Source organism: Protopterus annectens, chromosome 1.part0, assembly GCF_019279795.1.
Source record: "Protopterus annectens isolate FY-2018-M chromosome 1.part0, PAN1.0, whole genome shotgun sequence".
Lineage (NCBI taxonomy): Eukaryota > Metazoa > Chordata > Ceratodontiformes > Protopteridae > Protopterus > Protopterus annectens.
Genome location: NC_056725.1, coordinates 63919703 through 63941474, shown reverse-complemented (window position 1 = coordinate 63941474; position 21772 = coordinate 63919703). Strand labels below are relative to the sequence as shown.

At 41.5% G+C, this 21772-nt stretch overlaps 1 protein-coding gene across 2 annotated transcripts in view; it reads right to left on the bottom strand.

Annotated features, from left to right (window-relative positions):
- MRPL4 (mitochondrial ribosomal protein L4) overlaps positions 1 to 21772 on the bottom strand; it is a 684921-nt gene that overhangs the window by 292091 nt on the left and 371058 nt on the right. The gene's annotated exons all lie outside the window — the stretch shown is intronic.

Genomic DNA, 21772 nt, shown 5'->3' with positions numbered 1-21772 from the left:
TTCATGCCATTCATCCACTGAGTATCACATGGATACTGTCCCTGTACATGCATATCAGATTGTACATGGTTGCTGTACACACACATGCCCCACATGGTGCTGTGGTTGCCGTATTCCACTGTGGCATGGGTACACATCTGCAGGGCCACACCTATCTGTACTGTGTGTGATGCTGGTACATAGGTAGCCATTGTACCTGTGCATACACACATCTACACACGGGCAGGGTTACAATACCACATTCGTGGTGTACCTTCCACAATGGCTATGACTTTACATGGCACAGCATTATCATGCCATGATGTGTACCAGGCTCAGACAGTTTACATATGCGGCTGACAGACGGGTAACACATCTGTACACATCTGCATACCACATACACAGGGGTGTCTTCTGCTCTGACATGGACCATGTCCTCCACATTACTGATGCATGTAGTACTCATACATGGCAATGGCAGTGTGAACGGACCACTCATGGATATGTGCACACATGCCACATTGCATGGGCTGGGCTTCTGTGTTACTTACGCAGACACAACACACACCGTGCTGTGGAACATAGGTCCTGTGCACATCCCACAGGGACACACAGTGGCACTGTTCATGTGATAGCTCCCTTGCTGTTTGAGTGACACGTAGTCATGGTACCACCACAGCAGCAGTACTGTGTAGACATGCAGTTGACACCCACCTCTGCTGTTCACTGGACACTACCATGGGAAGGTGACACTACTGTGTCCACTGCACATGTGTTTACACATGGACCTGTCGGACTTCATTGTTGCCCACATTGCACCTGCTACAGATCGTTTGTCCATGGTTACTTGGTGTTCCTTCCATTTTGGATGGCTATTATGCTACTACTCTGTCCCATATGTACAAGCCATACATATCCTGTTATTGTACATACCAATAGGCATGATATGCCTGTGATACTGTGTATGATGTCTGTCATATCCACCATGACAGCTTTACATTACACATAGTTGACATAGTATCCCCTACTGCAAGGCATATGTGCACGTCGTGCACACATTACGTATGACATCGACGGTATATGCCCATACACATGTGTGCTGTGACAGTATACATACATGTCCTATCCCCTGCTATGGCACTTCCTTGTTGGACATCCACTGCCAGCATCGGCGTGTGGTGTGGCATTGTTCTCTGTTATGCCCCCCTGTGACAGCCCTTGTGTTATCCCAGCTGTGTACATGATGTCCCACTGCTGTGCACACGGTGTCCACAGTCATTGGTATGCTCAGCAGGATAGCACTACATAACCACCTTTCACCACTCTCTGCATTATGTACAAGTATCCTTATTTACAAACACTGTTCACATACAGTGCAGCTTCGTCATACACATCATGCGTTACAGACCCGTACATATCGTGGGTTCTACATACCTTTTATGTGTTTCCTTCCGTTTTTTGTTGCATGTCTCGCTATTGCGTTTTCTCACTATATCCGTTTGTGGGTTGTAGTTCGGTATGAGCATACGGTTTGAATATCCTGGGAGTCATCCTTATATCCGTCGTTACCTGCAACATGTGGGTTCATCACACCAATGGCTGTTCCTCAGTGTGTACTTGTGCGCATATCACCTGTGCATCTACTCCATTCATACATTACGCATCGTAACTAGGGCATGGTTGCATTCCTCACCTGGGCGTTGGTTATTTGCCCTACCTTCATGGAGATGGTCTGTATTGTGTTATGTTATGTGTAACTGCAGCCGCTATGTGTGGCGTCAGGTACATTTCGCACTGGTGTTAGCCGTGGATTGTGTGTGTTGGGTATGGTATTCTGTTCGACATGTGGGTGTCCCTGTCCTGACGGCATCTGTTGATGGCATTTTGCATTCGGATGTGTAACATAGCTGTTGTATTCCTTTAAACAATGGATGCAAGTATGCATCCGCTGTTGATAGTGTTTCCCACGCGAGGTGTTGCGGTTATGCAGCTGTCATTGACTGCCTGTATGTTTGTGCTGCTATTACAGCTTGTATCCCTTTGATATGTGCGATGGGGAATATCGGAGGTTGTAGGTAACGGATACGAGTTGTGGGCCTTGCATCTCTACATACACGGTATGCTTGTCTGTGTGCTCCATCCCTGCCTGGGAAGTTGGCAGTTACTTGTCTGTTGATCTGGGAGTGTAGGTTGTGTTGTTGTCATGTGGTGTTGGTATTGCCTGCGTGTGTGCTTCCTGCATGTATTCCTCCGTCACATCGGTGGTATATCTGCAGTTGTTTGTACGTGACGACTATCCATTGTCATTCTGTCCCGAATATTTACAGTCATTGTGGTCCTGTACTTGGGACAGCCTGTTTGCTAGTGGTTGCCACCTATTCAGGTGGCGATTGCTTGTTTGACACTTGTAGAACACACAGCGGTGTTTACGGGCCGATACGTGGCCATGATCAGTACCGGGGTAGCATATGCGTATTTCCGCGGTACATACCTATTGCTGTGTAACTTTGCCGATGTATCATTTTGCAATTAGCATATCGGTGTCATACATACGGTCATGATTTGTACATACGTCCTTTCCATTTCATGTTGGCTATATTCCTGTGGTACATTCTGGGACATTTTCACTTTGCATCATTATACGTCGCCACACACCTAGCCAGGGAGGGGCTCTCAGTACTACTTTCGGAGTACTGGTGTACATACGCCTGTGGTTCCTAAACTGTATGCCTACACATGTTGTTCCACTCCGACTGTCACATGGCACCAACATACACATTTTACAGTGGCACACACATTACACTCGCACAGCGGAACACGCAGCACCGTCACCGCACACATACACATACTGTGGCAGTCACAGGGACGGTTGCATACAATACCTGCGTGGCCAGCCTCACCAGCGGCAGTGTCTACCTCCCCTCTCATATCATCATAGTATTACCCGCACATGTACTGTTACTGTACTGTGGCCTGGCGATCATCCCAACTCGCGGTTATGCATTTCAATATGTTGACCTTTCCATGGGTGGCGGTTTCCTGTTCTGTTAAACCTCCCGGATGCTCAGGTTGTAGTTCACTATGTTTACTATGTACAGATATTGCGTGTTACTTCTCTGTCACCTTGCATCCCTCTGATTCCCTGTCTTACCTGTTGTACTTTTATATGTATATGTGTACATATATTTCTATGTGTGTAATTATATCTATCTCCATATCTGTATATGCACATATGTACATGTCTATATGTATACACCTTGCGGTGAACATGGCAGCATACAGCAACGCCGTCTGCTGTAGGACCCACGTACAGTTCAGGTGTTGGCGTTCCATGCTCCACTAGCTGTTGGGTGTGCAGTGTTTGGGTGCTGCCTATGTTGGAGTCACACATGGGGCCACCCATACGGTACACTTTACGGGTGGCCATGTTTGTGTGCCGTCCATTTCACTGTGTGTGCAGGTAGGGAGGTGTCAGTCCATGGGGCCTACGCTGTCAGAGTATGTGCTATACGTTCCCTCTTTGCCAGGGCATAGGCATATTGGGTACGCCTCCGTCTGCCTACTGGGGCTGGCACAGTGTGTTCATGGTCCTGAACCCTCTGTGCCTGTACTGGCCTTGGTAGTTGTGGTGGGCTTTGTGGCCCTTCACCATTATGTCCCTGCAGCAGCTGCTTCTGCAGGATCATATTATGTAGCATGGCACATACTATGAATATGTGGGCACATGTGCCTGGAGAGTACTGCAGGGCTCCACCGGATGTATCCAAGCACCGGAACCATGATTTCAGCATCCCAAACACATGCTCTATGATTATTCTGGTTTGTGCGTGTGCCTCATTATGGCGTTCTTGCATGCATGTGTGTGTATTTCTGATGGGAGTCATCATCCATGGCTCCAGTGCATAGCCAGCATCCCCCACAAGGTGGCCTTGTGTGATGTCCCCCCTGGTGAATACCTGATACAGCTGTGAGGCATGCCAGATATGGGAGTCGTGGTAGCTTCCAGGGCTGCCAACACACACATCCATGATAATGCCCTGCGCATTGCACATGACCTGGCAATTGATGGAGGGGAATCCCTTGCAGTTTATGTAGCGTCTACCCTGCTCCCCAGGTGGTGACTTGATTTGTATGTGCGTACAGTCTATCGCACCCAGTACCTCCGGTATTGTGCCACACGGTGGAAGTGGCGCATATTGCTAGCCAACTCCTCCTGAGATCTGGGGAAGTATATATGCTCATTGGCATGTGGTAACATGGCATCCAGAAACTGGTGTAGTACCCTGGATGCTGATGCCTGTGAGATACCCATTATATCCCCAGTTGGCCTTTGAAAGGTACCTGTGGCCAGTATTCGCAAGCTTACACATACCTTTGTGTCCACTGGGATGGGCTCCCTCTGTTGTTTCTTGTTCTCAGGCGTGGCCGGCACCGCTCCGCTATTTGCTGTAGAGTGTCCCTATCCACCCTGTAATGCTCTACTATCTCCAGGTCTTGTAGCCCCTGGTAGGTTACCCTTGGTCTGAACACTCTCCTTCTCCTCTGAGGCCTACGGTAGTTGTCGGCACCCTCCTCCACAACTCCGTCTGTCTCTAACACATGCTGATGGATCACGGCCACGGCGGCACCCAACATGTACATTTTAAAAGTTCCCCATGTGTTTACACCTAGAGTGCGGCATTTGGGAATACACGGCTGTGTGTTGTGTGCATTCACACTTTATACTGTTGTGCTGTACACCCGGTGATGTCATAGGGTGTGTCTGTGCAGCCGTATCTGTGGATTATCTTCCGTGTTTTACCGTTGGCACTGCAACGCTGTTGCCTTTGATGTTGCATTACTCTTGCCTGCATTGGATTAGCTTTCAACCTTACCTTACTGTTTCTGCACGTTGCGCCTACTATTTCCTGGCTTGCATCCTGCAGAGCCCTGTCATGTGTAGTTTCTGGGACATGGCATATCGTGCGTTTTGTCTTCCGCCACCGTTATGCTGCCTGTCTACTTGGCTCTGCTGTGTTGGTTCTTCACTCTTTGCAATCTGCTACCTCCCCTACTTTCTTTGCATTCATATGCCTCCCCTATCCCGTTTTGCAGGTTTTTGCATGCAAAGTTGTCAGCTGCTGCCAATTGGCCTTCGTGGGTTGATTGGTGTTGATTGCTCATTACTACTCCAATTTCACTGCTTCTGCATTTCCTCATATTCTCAGCATCACCTTCCTGTATCCGTTGTTGTTGACGGGGCGGGCATCACATGACTGGGTTAAGGGAACGTAGTCATCCTCATGCATATGCATCTCTGCGCGCATTGTGTGCTCTCAGCTCAACTATTTCCCCACACGCCGGTCCTGCTTCTGTGATGTGCAATGTACAGCCCATGTTTGCTGGGCTCCAATGTGCTTCCTCCTACAGTGGCACACCCCTCTGCGATTGACATGTATTCCCTCTGAGCCACTCGGTGTATTACTGCGCTCGCCGTTTGGTCCAGCCTTACGCGGGGGTTTTGCGATTCAGTATCATCTGCCTCATTTGCATGGCATTGACTACTAATTCATAGTTACCGCGCCGAACACTGCCGCGACTCCTTGGCAACCCTTGCACCGTGGATGTGGCTTTCCATGCATACCATGGTTTATTGTGGCTGTGAAGCTGATGTGTATTACACTGCTCTTTTATGACATTGTCATATTATTTCATTGTTTAGCACCTTCCGCGGACATGTCCTGGGGTTCTGCTGTGTGTTTCTGTGGACATACCATTTATGTCATTATTTACGTGTTGTGCATGTTTTCTTTTGACATTCTCTGTGTCTTTCGCCATTGGCATGTGGCAACAGTGTGATACCTGATGTTGACAGCCTTCCGTTACTCCTATGTCATGTTTGGGTAAATGTAAACCGTTTTTTTTTGGTTTACATTGCCATGCCCTTATGCTATGCCTGCGCCACTTTGTGGATCGCTATATGCCTTCATTTGCATGGTGCAACACCGCACATGGGGTGTTTAACATACCTACGCCGGAGGTGGCGCAAGTCCGGCACATGCCGGTAGTGCACGTGGAATTGGATCGTACCTGAATCGCTTGGCGGCCATATCTGGCATTGTAACGCCTACGCTATGCGTCTGCCTGGCGCAAGGTTCATGAATCCTGGGGTATGACTATTTCCTAGGAGCCAGTTTATATTGTAGAGGTGGCAGCATCTGTCATTATAGCAATAACCCACGCCTGGGTGTGGGTAATGCTGGATTTACCCACGGTTGGTGTGGTTTGGTCACGAGGGCGAAGCCCGAGTGGCCAAACAAAGCCAACCGTGGGTAAATCCAGCATTACCCACACACAAAAGTGAGTTATTGCTATTATACAATGACATTATTTAAGAAAAAAAAATTACTTTTCTTAAATAATGGCATTGTATAATGCCTTGCTGCCCTTCCGCAGCTGTCTGGTATTCTTAGCAGTTCTGATGTACTGCATGCATATGCGCACGCAGTACATCAGAGTTGGGCAAAGCAACAGAGAAAGCAAGATCTCCATTACTTTTTACAAATTGTTTCGCTATGTTAAATGGGTTTAACATGAGACATTTAAAAGCAACGGAGAATCTCCGCTGCTTTTTTAGTTATCTCGCTATGTTAAACTCGCTAACATAGCGAGACAGTGTGAAGCAATGGAGATCTTGCTCCGTTGTTAAAGAGTTATAGTAATAGAAAAAGTCCGGGTGACCGGACCTTTTTTCATTACTATAACTCTGATTTACAACGTGCACACTGACCAATCAGCATGCACGTTTTTGAATATTAATGGGGGGTCGTTGTATAATTAGTAATTTATGTGTAAGAGTGCATCAGAATAGTGAAGCTCTCACTGTGACGGTGATTCACTTGTATTTACTTAGTGTGATGCAGTGATGTTCATTTCTACTGCCCAAATGAATGAATCTCAGTAATTTTTTTTGTATTGTCTGTAGCATAGAAGTAGTCTGAGGAGCGAGCAGTGCAGTAAAGGGGACACCATATTCAAGTCTGGGTATAAATGCATTAAAAGCAATTTCTCTGCTCACATAAGAGGCTTAGAAATTATGTAGGCAATTTTAAGCTGTATCAATGATATCAGAGGCATTTTTACTACATTGTGAGGTTCTAAACAACAACTGTGTTTTAAGGTATTTATACCTAGCTTGCTGAAATTTAACCAATTCCAGAGGTGAAGAAGTCCTGTTGCAAGCCTCTAGTGATGGTATTTCCATGTGGGCCAGCATGTGTAATAACAGTATAATTTGCATAAAGGATGCAATTAAGTTGGTGAAGATCCTGTGATAATGATTAAGAAATAATGAGAACAAAACAAAAGGCCTAGTATAGAACCCCGAGGGACCCCTGAGGTTCTTAAAGTAAAGTAGTTGTTAACCTCACTGGAAATCCATAGTCTGTTAGCTTCTGCAAAAGAAGAGTGTGGTCCATTGTCTCAAATGAACTTTTCATGTCAGGAAAATAGTACCAGTCAGTAGCATGCTGTCCATATACTTGCATGAATGATAACTGAAACAGTATAAAGCAACTGTTGTACTGTACATTGAGAAAAATGCATGCTGCCTATCAACCAAAATAACATTTTTATTGACTTTAACCAAAATTTAGTTGTAAGTTATTTATTTATTTATTTATTTATTTTTTCAGATGGGCAAAATTGGTCTAAAATCAGAAGCAGACAGTGGTGATAAATTTTGGGTATTGGGAAAACGTAGTGACATAGCATTGGATTATCTACTCTGAGCAGCTTTCAGGGTATAGTGTGAAAGTCACACATGAAATTGCAATACATGTCTATTATGTTAGAGACATCCTGTTTTATGATCTTTTAAATGTGAAAAGGTGCATTCTGAAGTTTTTATTTTTGCAGTGGGGAATAGAATAAAATGTGTGGCAGATCAGAAAATAGATGACATGTTACTCATAGAGGAGTGGCAATTAATTTAATAATGTTGTTGAGCTTGTTCTGGTGAAAATTTAGTACCTGACATATTTTTTTAAACACCTTTATTGAATTATCACTTGTGACATGGACATATTTACATTTATATAAAAGCAGTCAAACTGTATTAACATGTTAAAATTAACAAACATTATGCTTCACATATATTGCTATATATCATATAACCTAAACAGCATTGCATAAATTATTCAATTCCTGCCCCCTTTTTTTAAGCAAGAAACATCTTTATTAAACCTGGGAATAACTTGTTTGTGGCAATGATTTTACTGGTTGCGAAATATGTCTTGGTCATCCTATGTTGGATTTCTGCATGCTTATCACATATGTCATCTTTACTGTTTGCTGTTAGTATATATTCTGACCTCTTGTCTAAGTTTCCAGAATTGGATATTTTGATTGTAAATGCATGGGCCAGTTTTAAATGCTCTTCTTGTATTATCTCTTGCTTTGATTATGTTTTAAGCACATTGTCAAACCAAGGTGAAAATGTACCTTTAATCCTGACTTTAAGTGAGTAGAGGCTTTCCTGGATAGGGCTGAATAGGTTGTAGAAGGTAGACAGTGTGCAGCTATAGATCATAGCCCAATATATTAGTTGCAGTTCCACATCAACAGCTTGTTTAGGAATGTTTACAATTTGTCTCAAAAAGATAATTTGAGGAAACAATTTTGCAACTATCATCAACAAATGAGTATGATTTCTGAGAGTGCTGGGCAGGACCTTAAGTGCCTTTAGCTTTTCACATGTGCTAATAAGTAGGATGTCCAGAATAGTGAACTGTTTTGTGGTTGGATTCAGTCCTCCTCCATCCAAATATGTTCTTGATCTGCCATTGTGATCCTCAATGCTCAGTGTAAATCTCTGTTTGTTTTTTTATTATTTTTTATTTTTTTGTTGTAAATATTTCTACATTGTGCATATTATTATTACTGAGCATATCTATTTATTTGTATCTATTTACTTTTATTTATCCTTTTACTGACTGGATTACTCACACTAGGCCAGTTGTTTTTTTTATGGGAGACCCAAGATAATATCAGGAGACCAGAAAAATTCTCATTGTCTTTCCTGTGGGCAGGCCAAAGGGTACCTGCATGGAAGTAGGTATCACAGAGGAGCAGAAGGATCTGATTACTGGAGTACGGCTGTGGAATGTGCCTTTTTGACATGGGAAGTGGACAGGAAGATAGTTATGGGTGATGCTATTACTGTTGATACATAAATTATTTATTTATTTATTTATTTTATTTATTGATTGCATTTGTTTACCGGGATAAGTCCACTGGGCCTAAAAGAGCCCATTTTCAGTGGAGGCCCTGGGAGAAAAGCTCCAACAAGATACAGAAAAAATATAAACATTAATTAGTAAAGAAGCAGAAACAGTGTTGCAGATAGTAAATATAGTAACATATACAGACTATATACATAAAAGCAGGAATCTAGTTTGTTTGATTACAGCAATATATACAGAAAATATACATTAAAGCAGAATTCAATGAATTCAATCAGATTGGTATAAACAGAGATCAGTAGTATTGTACCAGAATCAACAAGTGAAGATAAAAATAAATATGGAGAAGCTATCATCAGTCACAAGTAGCACAAAACATGTATCTGAGTTACAAAGCAGTCAGACTCAAGTAACTCATGTGGGTGATGGTGATTTGGATGAAATATTACTTTGTATTGTGCTTTGTGAGGATGAGCTGAGATAAATTCACTCTTCCTTGAACAGATGCTGTGGAAAAACCTTTTCCGTAAAAAAAAATGAGGAGGAACCAGCTTCTTTTGTAAGGAAACAGCTGAGCACACCTGAGTTTTATACCTTTGAGGAGGTTAAAACTGCATGTGTAGAATGGAAAGATAAGCTAACCACAATGTTCAATAAAGAACTTTTCATGAAAACTTTTTTTGAGTATTTAAAACACTCCCCACCCAAAATTACCTTGTCTTTTTGTGATTCCCAAACCCCATAAGAATAGGAAAGCTCCACTTTATAGACCTGTTATTGAAAGTGTAGGTTCCATATCAGAGGCTACTGCCATATACTTAGATTTTATTCTACAGCCTCTTGCTGAAAGGAACTAATCTTTTATTTTAGATTCACTTGATATGCACGTGAAAGGAGGAATTTGTGCTGCAAAGTGAATACCAGAACTTTATGACCAGCTACCTTCGCTTTATTGATGATGTATTTGTTGGGAACAGGAAACCAACAAGAGTGAACTATTTAGTTCACAGAGTATAGATCCAGCAAAAACTAAACACAATGTAATAAAACCACAAGGCTACAGATTAGCATGCATTACCACAGATTTGGCCCCTTTTCTCAAAAATATGAATTATCTTGAAAATGATTTCCTAACCAGAGGATATGAATCAAACATGTTACATATGATCCTGGATCGATTCTCAGCTAGAGCATCTTCTGTGGGGAGACATGGGTGAATGGGCGTCCCTTCGTTGAAGGTTGTGCGTCAGGGCTGGCAACTCGGCATGTAAAAATCTACTGCCAATCATTAGCGGACCGGAGTTCCGCTGTGGCGACCCCTAACCGGGAAAAGCCGAAAGACACAACAACAACAACAGCAACAACAACAAAAACATATGATCCTGGATCCTATTAGAGATTCTAAAACTAAGTTTGTGATGAATAAAGTCTTTATGTTTTGGAACACTACCTGGGTTTCATGATGTTTGGAAATTATTGTGGCTGAGCTCATCGACAAAGTTTTAAAACTACTAGTTTTTCTGTTTTTTATATTTTCCTCAACACTTGTGTTGCTGAGGTTGGAAATAGACAGATTCCTATGCTTGTTCATTTTTTTTAACTTGCTAAGTAGACTACGTGCAGGCCAGGAAAGTGGAAGAAGCCATGGTGCTACGATAAGTGGCAGAGAACATCAGATAGAATGGAGATTAGCTGAGAAGTGGCAACCTACTGTTTACAGCTCTTCTAAAAATGACTCTGTCATTAACAGGTGCGTTGTCTGAGACAATGTTTTTGCTTCTTTGGCTTTTGTACCTGCTATGACTCACTCCACTGTTCTTTTTGGAGATGAAAACTTCTGTACCTTAACTTTGAGACTTCTATATCAATTCATCACCATTTTTGAAGACAACAGAATGTATATCCATGGAATTCCTACACTTTCTCAGATGTTAGAGACTGAAGAAAAAAACTGTCATTTTACAGTGTAGAATGGACATTCTTATAAATGAGGGATTTGTATATTATTTTCATGTGTAAAATAATTTATGGAATTAAGAAGCTTTGGGTTGGTAAATGGGACACGTGACTGACTTTACTAATTGATGGTGATAAACTGCCTTTTTATTGTGTGATATTAAAAATGATACTAAAAGATGGACTTCAAAATATGCAGGACACTGTAATTTGTATTTTATTTTTATTTCTTTTTTGTTTTGGTGAAAATTATACTCATTTAATTAGCGCTCATGCTAAGTGGAGATGTACTCTATTTGGTGAGAATGGTCCCATTGGTAAAATTGTTAGTGTCATTGTAGAAAATGTTTTAGGGAGGGACCTGGAGGATGGATTGTACATTTACAATTTTAGCTGCACATGCAGATAAGCAGAATATTTGTGAGAATGCTGAGTTTTGCCCAATGAATATAGTTACATATTTTCCATTTTCTGCTTTGTCTTAATAACAAAGATATTTAGGTCCTAGGCATAATTACGTGGGATCCTGGTTGATTGATAGCCTTAAATTAATAGACAAAGGAGGGTGGCCGCAGTGGTGCAGCAGTTAGTGTTGCTTCCTCACAGCAAGAGGTTCTCCAGTTCGATCCTCAACTGGGGTGCCTTTTGTGCAGAGTCTACATGTCCTCCCTGTGGTTGCGTGGGTTTCCTCCGGGTGCTCCAGTTTCCTCCCACATCCCAAAGACATGCTGTAGGTGGATTGGACACAGTAAATTGGCCCTAGGTGTAAGTGCATGCATGTGTGTGCCTTCTGTGGAAGATTGGGTGCCGGGCTGGCAAGTCGACACTGCAAAACTCCACTGCCAGTCATGAGCGGACAGGTGATCTGCTGTGGTGACCACTAACCGGGAAAAGCCGAAAGAAGAAGAAGAAGATTAATAAACAAAGGAATGTGTATTCAGTCTAATTGTTGCATAGATTTATACTTCAGTAAAAGCTAGAAGACAGATTTTTCATTAGATGAAACATTTTGTGTTAATTCATATAGATGGACTTACCATAGGTGACTTTAAATGTGATCTTGGTGTCAGGAAAAGAAATTAGGTTTAGATTCTAACCTTTGTTTACATTTAGATTCTTTCTAGCTTTAATTGGATAAACTGAGATCATATGTTATTATACAGCTAGTTCTAACGTAGCAATTGATGTTTGTCTTTATAGAACTATACAGGAAACTACGGTAGGTTTCTCAGATCATGCATCAGTTTGGTCCATTTGTGGACATGATAAGAATACCCCTCAAACAGGAAAGGGTTTAAAGTGATTGACTTGGCTTATGTGCAAATGTACGCATCATGAGTCAGGATAGGTTGTTACTTTTTAATGATCATGCTTGCATGAGACACTCTTATTCAGTATGGTCAGACTGATGGGAATTTAAATGTTGAAAAAGAATGGTATGCCTGTGCCAAAGAAATGAACGCAGAAAAATGTAATGTCTATGGCACAAATAGAAAAGGATGATAGTGTTATTTGAAAGAGAGATATTTTACATGATAAAGGACTGCAGTAAGAGTTTGTACGAGTATGGTGCATTCACAGGGATGCACAAACAACAGTAGTGCTCATCCGTCTTGCTTGTGCCTTGAAGGTACTCATTGAGATCTTTTGTACACAGTTGTAGCAAGACAAAGTGATAATGTGACAACCTTACATGATCATGAGACTTGTGCTGTGATTTATTTATTTGTTTGGCCCAATGATCTCTCATTCTCTCTCTCTCTCTCTCTCTATATATATATATATATATATATATATATATATATATATATATATATATATACATATATATATATATATATATATATATATATATATATATATATATATATATATGTATATATTCTATATATATATATATATATATATATATATATATATATATATATATATATATATATATACATATATATATATATACACATATATGTAGAGAAGATAAGTTGTGGAAGGCTGAGAGATTTAAGATGAAAGTAGGAGGTTTACAGTAGGCACAGATATATAACACAGAAAACACTGGAAGGGGAGGTGGTGACAATCAGGGTTGTGGGAGACCAAGGAGAAGGGGGAATTAGACACAGACAGAAAAGACAGTGGTGTTGCTGGGGGTGGGGTGAAGGACGGAGGTGAACATGGCAGCTGAGAACAGCAATGACTGTGATGTTGTTGGTGGTGATGTTGTAGTAGTTACTGATAGTGGTGTGGCAGGCCTGGATGGTGGCAGGGGTTCTGATCTGGATACTGCTGTATATATGGACCAACACCATAAACTGTAGAAAAAGGCAAAAATGCAGGACAAAGGCACCTCAAACACCCAGCAATCTTCAGGTATTCAGCTCTTTAATAAAAATGAAATGAACAAACCACAGCACCACACTGAAAATGTTAAGCACTTTTCGTCTGGTTCAATGACCAAACTTCTTCAGACCAGGTCTAAAGAGCTGAATAGCTGAAGATTGCTGAGTGTTTGAGGTGCCTTTGTCCTGCATTTTTGTCTTTTTCTACTGCTGTATATATGTCAAATAACTGAAGTGCAAAAAATTAAACAAACTATAAAAGTATATATGGAAATCAGAGCAAGAAAGAGGGTGGGGGAGAGGAAAAGTACAAGTGCAATGACAAAATATGGTACACTGTCATTGGACTTTGACCACTTTACCTTTACAATAATGCAAACATCATGAAACGATTACCCTTGTGTAACAATGACGTGTCTGTATGCAGTCTGTATGGGAGCTGGACCCAGTATCTTCATCAACTGTATTATCCAAGGCACTTCATTTACCTGCTGACCTACAACAGCAGCAGGCAAAAGCATTCAGAAGAAACACCCATTGCTTGTCTGTCACACATTTGCAGAATGAATGAATGAATGAATAAAAGATACAACAATAATTCCTCATGATACCACATTTAGGATCTAAAGCCATTATCCAAACTCATAGATGTTAGTGTAATAGAAGTGCTTAAATCTTTTCATCTGTACCTAGTTTTGCCTGTGTTAACTGCTGTACAATGACATTCAGCTCATTTGCATGGCTGGTGGAGGAAATGGCCAATAAAAGTAGTGTAGTGGTCATGCGTAACACATGGCGGTCTGAAGTATGGCAGCCTAGCTTATTTCTGTATGAAGAGCGCCAACAGTATTTGTCAGGTGTCCCTGCACATTGACAATACTCATCATTATACCCTGCACACACTACCAGCTAGAAGGAGGAGGGATTTGGTAGCCTTAAGTGTGCATATGTGCAGTGTGTTTATCTATGTGTTGACCTGATTAATGGGTAGAAATGGCAGTGTAGGAATGAGACGAAAAAGAAAAGCAAGAAGAGAGCAGAACATAAGTTGAACAACTAAAGAATGAGCAGGATGGAGGTGGAGAAGGTGGGGTATATATTTTTTTTGTGGGACAGGTGCCCAGTTTTCATACATAAACAGAAGAAAAGAGAAGGTAAGTTTGAGAAGGAAATAAGGGAAGTAATAATAATAAGAAGAAAGTAAGAGGGTTAGTGTAGGTAGTAGGGGAAGACAGACAACACTGGCAGAGTTTGTAGTAACACAATGAGACAGGGGAACACAATGGTGAAGGAGATATCAGACATACAGAGGGGAGACAATGGTTAGAGGAAGATTCTAACAGAGGTGGGCATTGTCACAAAAGGAATGCAAACACCACTGTGGGGGATAGGATGTGGCTCCACAGCTCAATACCTGCCAGCTGTGATCCAGGTGGAGATTACTTGCCATCCTTTGTACTGTCACCACTAGTCTCTGTCTCAGATGGTGGAGACAGTGCTAGACAGCGACATGATTCAATGAGTCCCAGAGGAGGTTGTCCATATGACTGACTCAGGCACTTACCCCCCTGTTGATTATCTCCCCACAGTGTCTGTCAACTGCCTATAGGTGACAAGGGTGTCACCTCCACTGGCACTGCTACCAGCAGGTACAATAGTGCCTGCATCCATTTCAGGGCCACCTGCAGTGGTGAGGCAGGTAGACCAGGAAATGTGGAGGTGACTATGGCAGGCTGGGACCAAGATGCTCAGGGTGCTTCTGGTGGTGATTTGGTGCTGCTACTGCACTTGCAGGGCCAACAGGTCATGCCCCAGGGATGGGTACAGGTCTCGATGCTGTTGCTGTATGTAATGTAATAATAAAATAAATGGAAAAAAAACAAAATAACAAACAAAATAAATGTTTATTTTTATTTTTTATTTATTTTACATTTGTTGACCGGGCTAGTCTAGCTGGATATATTTCCATTTTCAGTAGAGGCCTGGGGAGAAAAGCTCCACACAGATATACAAAAGTAAAGAAATATTGTTACATGGTAAATAAAGGATTAATAAACAAAGTAAAACAGGTAATTGTTACATTCTAGAGATAAAAACACTTGAGGAAAGCTACAGTAAGCATAATATTACTTAAGAAAGCTAAAACAAATGTACTACAGTAAGAATTATAAACAATTGTTCACATCAGGTAGAGGGATTTAAACAATAAGTTGATTAGAGTTTAAATAGTGTCAGTCTTACTTATAAGACTAAGCATTTAAATGTTTGGAAGTTTGGTTACAAGAGGAAGAAACAGAGGTGAAGAGGGTGGTTAGTCAGGGTTACTACAAGGGCATAACCGGTGCATTTGGAGGTGTTTTTTAAGTTTTTGTTTAAAGAGTGGCAAGGATGAAATTAGAGTTAGCTCATTGGGTAACAGGTTCCATTTTTTTCCTGCTGTGTTGGTAAACAGAGAGTCACCAGCCGTATTATTAGATTTTGTTATGCTAGCAAGTAGTTTGCTAGAAGAACGAGTTCTGATTATTATATGGGATTAAGAGCTTTGAGAGTATAGGGGTGTTATTGGGTTGGTAAAATATCTTGTGGGCAATTGTGAATTGGGGGATTATCAGATGGTTTTGGAATTCCAGCCAGTCTAGTTGCCTAAGATTAGAACATTGGTGGGTTCTGAAGGGATTGCCAGTAGCGAATCTGGCAATGTTATTATAGGAAGTTGCTAATTTGTTAAGGTTAGTTTACTTAAGGTTGGTAAAAATAGGTGAAGCATACAGAAGGGTTGAGATTAGATGGGAGTGAGCGATCTTGGCTCTGGCTGCTGGGGTTAAAAAAGGTTTTATTCTATATAAGGAGCCTATTTTTTTCTGTTGACTATTTTAATGGTGTTATTTATATGGTAATCAAACGAGAGGTTAATGTCAATGGTTATTCCTAAAAGTTTAGTGGTAGAGTCTGGGAAAATAACAGTGCCATTATTTGAAGAGATTGAGAAATCTAAGGGGGAGGACCTAGTAGTAGGTGTAAAGAGAAGGAGTTTTGTTTTTTTGGCATTAAGAAGGAGACAACATTTTGTAAACCATGTTTCTACAGTGTTGAAAACATTTTGAGTAAGAGAATATAGTTCAGATGGAGAGGTTGCTGAGCATATTAGTGTGGAATCATCTGCATATTGAATGCAGGTGGCTTGAGGAATTGCTACATGGAGATCATTGATAAATAATGAGAAAAGAAGTGGTCCAAGAATGGAGCCCTGAGGGACCCCAATGGTGACAGGTAAAAAGGAATGTATATAACATTAAGGCTAGCAACAAAGAGGGAGGGTGAGAGAGAAATAAAAATGCAGATAAGATGTATAAATAACATACCTGAATGAACAACAAACACATTTCTCATTTCAACAAACCTGTTAGCATAATCAGGTGAGACCGGAAGCCATAACAATCATCACCTGCATTCTGATAAACAAAGGACTAATGTGATGAGCCACCTGGACAAACCAAAAGGGGTCTGTAGTTCATAGTAATGGAATATCTGAGACAAATGTACAAATATAAAGAAAAAATGCTTCTCAGACATACATTTCCTTCACGTGCTGTAAGTGTAGGAAATAAGTATATTGACAAAGGCCACCTGCGACACAAATATCCAACCACCAAACATGTTGCTCATACATATTACTTCATGTCTGATGCTTTACTTAATATAATGAGACAGGCACCTCAACAGCAAAATTATCCAAATACTCATGGGAGGGGGAATTGAGCACACAGGCCTCATCACAAAGTAGGAGCACAGTCTTAGCAGATTGGGCCACTTGTCAAAAAGTAGATGGCAGTTTGCACACACACACACACACACACACACACACACACACACACACACACACACACACACACACACACACACACACACACACGGGCCTATATCACTTAATCAAAAATCCACATGATTGAACCAATATTCATTGAACCATTTACATTGAAACCTCAAACTATCGAATGTACTTTTAATCAAAATTTTCCTTGGACAAAATAATGCTCGGCCAAAATAGCGACCATCAAAAAAATAACAAAATTTAAAACCCACCCAGGTGGGGGCACATGCCGCCCACACTAACTAAATAAACCAACTCTGAGATCGCATTACAGTGGGGAAAAGGGCAAATTCCTAATGGTGGCCAACCCTTTGTTTTGTCCTGGGAATAATTTTGATTAATAGTCCGTTTGATGGTTTGAGGTTCCGATGTAAAGGGTTTGATGAATAGTCGTTTGAGCTTTTGGGTTTTCAATTAAGTGATATAGACCCCACATACATGCGTATATACACACACACACACACACACACACACACACACACACACACACACACACACACACACACACACACTTTCATACACACACACACACACACACACACACACACACACACACACACACACACACACACTAATAACATTCAAGTCATACTGCTACCTTTGAAGTATGGAAGTTATTACTGAAGTGGCAGTGATTTGTGAAAGGTGGACTGCATTAAAGTGAAAATATATACTACTTTTTATAGTAAAAGCTGCACATTGTGAAGCAAGTATGCCCATCACAGCACTCTCTTACTTTTCCGTTCTCCTCCTGTGGAGCTTCCTTTTCTTTGCAATCTCTTCAAAGGCTATACATAGAAAAACAGCAGTGTGTAAGATCTGTGGATGGCATGCACTAGCAGGTTGCAGTAATAGTTGACACAACTACTATGGACAGTACATAGGTGGCATCTGATATCAAACTTCTTCCTCCCATCAGAATAGGGGGTCAGGATTATGGCACCTCATGTTGCTGTAATGGTGATAGAACTGCTCTCCTTTGTGTGGGATGCCTGTAGCATGGTTGACAGTCTGGGCTAAACTGTTCCCGGCTTTAGTCTTATCCTGAGGTCCTTGATGGCCTGTCTGCAGTAGTCTCTGGCTGTAATCTTTATGGAGAGGTACAGAAAGATTTTTGTCTCCCCCACATACCACCTCTGCACTATCCTTTTCTTTTCCAATGTGATGTCCCACCTTGAAGAATAACAGGAAAATCTGGCAGAAAATTGGATTCCAAAGCAGTTCTTGCATGTGCCATCTGCCACAGACTGGTAGGCATTGATGGGCACCTTATGACAGATAGTGGTCTAGGATAATATAGATACTGTATTATTATTGGTTACAATGGCATTTTACAGTGTGAAACATGGCATATCTCTGTTTGTTGTTAAGAAAGCAGACATCACAGCAACTCCATTTACATAAGGTTAGATGTGGAATTAAAGTTTCCTCCCTGGAGGCATGGCTTGTGCCTTACATGCACAGTGCTGCTTGAACAGCATCTGGGATGCCATATTTGGGGAGGAGCCTGCATTTCTGAGTGGTCATCATTCTGAAGAGACATTAAACTGAGTCTCATCTGCTTGAATTGTCAGTATCTCAGGTGGATGTAAAAGATTATATGGTATCTATCAAAAAGAGTAGAGAAGTTCCCCTATGCCCTGGCCAAATTTGCCCTAGCAGTATTAATACCACCTCGGGTCTCCCCTGAAAAGAGGCCACTAGCCTAGTGGGATTGACCTGCTCAAAAAAAGTATAAATAAAATAAAATACATTGAACTTGATGCCTAACAGGTTTTCTCATCAGGTAAATTGGGCTATTTAGAAACAACAATGAGTCGAGGCCTAGTTAGCATAATCATCGTGCACACTGCACAACTGGGTGAATCTACATGATATAAAGGGAAGCACAGACTCTCATCGCCCTATGGAAGAAGATATTGGGCAGCAATTGCTGAACTAGTTACAGCTGACAGTTTGAGGAATTGTTAAGGGAAAGTAAATCTCTGCTTGTAAAAGTTGAGTACTACTTCTTACAAATCCATTCTGTCAAGTATGGATGCTTTTACCTGCTTTTAAACTTGTTGACATCATCTGAGATAAGTATCTAATTAAAGGGAGACTGCAAGGGTAAATCTGTTGTTGTGCTAAATGACTGTTAAGCATAATGGGAGACACACATCAGCACATATTCACAGCACAGTTCAGCAGTTGCTTGCTGGACTTGCTGAGCTTGTAATATCAGTTTCAGTAAACACATTTGACTATTGTTACACATATATGTCATTTAAAAAACTCTTTTTAGCCCTTAGAGAAAATAGTTATGTCTCCTTAGTCATTGGCAGTGGTATAGGTAGTTTTCTGGGTGACATTAGCTCAGTAAAGTTATGTGTGACATTAATTACTGATTACTAATACAGGTATATAACTGTCAGGCACACATACAGCATGCTAGCTACACAGATGGGAGACTGATGGTGGAAGGATTTTGCAGGGAACTCCAGAACAAGGCTGGTGATTCTACTGTTTTCCATACCTACAAATCAATGCCTAAAAACAGGGGAAGCAGAAACGCACAAAGACTCTGGATTAAAATCCACCTTATAGACAAAGTTCTCTGATGCAATGAAGGAGTTGCTACTCTTGGTCCTTTGTCTCTATGGATGATACCTCTTTGGCCTGCTTGCAGCTGACCAGGCATACAGGGTCCAGGCCTGGGAAGATGTGCTGGAAGATGTTTATGTTTTTGGTCATTACAGTTATGAGACAGTGTGTTTCCAAATTATTTATTTATTATTATTCATTTAACATTTGTTTACTGGGAAAGTCTGACTGGGACAGAGCCCCTTTTCAATGGAGACCTAGGAAAAGATGCTCCAGATACATGTCTTTGAAATGTGGGAGGAAACCAGAGTACCTGAAGAAAACCCATGTGAATGCAAGGAGGATATGTAGACTCTGCACAGAAGGCACCCCAGCTGAGAATAGAACTGGAGAACTTCTTACTGTGAGGAGACAATGCTAACTGATGCAACACTGCTCTGAACTCCTAGCACAGGAGGGTAGGTCAGCAGGTGAGGGAAGGGGGCATTGAATGAATTACATCACATGGAGTCAGAAGAGTTCCTGTCCCCCCTCAGAGGCATTGGCACCTCCATATGGCCACACAGTTTGCTGCTGGATGCTGGGGCAGGGCTGGAGAAGCCAACAAGCCAATCTACTGGAAATGGCCCAAGTATTTGGAGCCTTTCCTGGGTAAGGTTACCTGTAATTTCTCTGCACCCCTTCATCATTATCCATATTATTAAAGCTGTCTGATTTATTTGTATATAGGACCATAAGAAATGCCCCACCCATGTCCATCTGCATAAATTATGCAATTAAATTATTTTATTAGCATAGCTGGCTCAACCAATGCCTGGCTGGCCCACCCCCTCAGCCCCCTCCCTCCTGCCTCTGACAATCAAGTCCCAGTTCTAGTCCCTACCCGCAACCCTCCTTCCTCTCATTTTAGTAAAAAAAACAAACAAACAAAAAAAAAACATATATATATATATATATATATATGCTACAACTGTTGGACTCACATTAGTTAAAACTTATTACAAACACCAGAACTCACAAAAGGTGAAATCAGACTAAAAAACTTCACCAAGGCAAACTATATCCTCCTAGGAGTGGGTATAAATGCATTCCAAGCCCCACTCTCAGCTGGAAGTGGTAACTACACTGAAGCTTACACTAAAGTCCTGTACAATCACTTGAATAAGTGTATATACTCAGCTGTACCAGAAATAATCAAAGCCAGAGCCCCAAGTAAAAGAAGCTGCCATGGTGGACATCCAACATCAACAAACATTACAATAAACGCAAAAGTTGCTGTCCAAGAAAACAAAGGCAAGGCCCCAGTAATGGAAAAGCACCCTCCTCAGCCTCAACAGGCAAATAAGACAACTTGTGAAATCCTCTGACTCCTTTGACAGAAACCTAGGAAGTACAGCCAAGGATGACCAAAAGGCCTTTCACAGCTGTGTACGTAACCTAAAGGGTAGGACCCCATGCATGTGTAGAACTAGTGACCAATTGTATCACAACACTGACCCACAGAGGTAGCAAACCTGCTAGCAGAAAGGTTTGGTGAAAAGTTCACTCCCTTATCCCCTCCTAACTTCCAACAACCACCCCCCCCACACATATTTGAAGAGCAGGTCCTCAAAGCCTTGTCCAAGGCAAAAAACACCATCTGCATGGGACTAGATGACATCCCATACTGTCTTCTAAACATGCTACAGCATGAACTAGCATCACCACTAAGTTCCATCTGCAGTCATAGCCTAACCACAGGCTTTGTTCCTGCAGAATGCAGAACAGCAACAGTTATTCCCCTCCACAAAGGTGGCCTAGCAACAGACCCAGGGAATTACAGACCC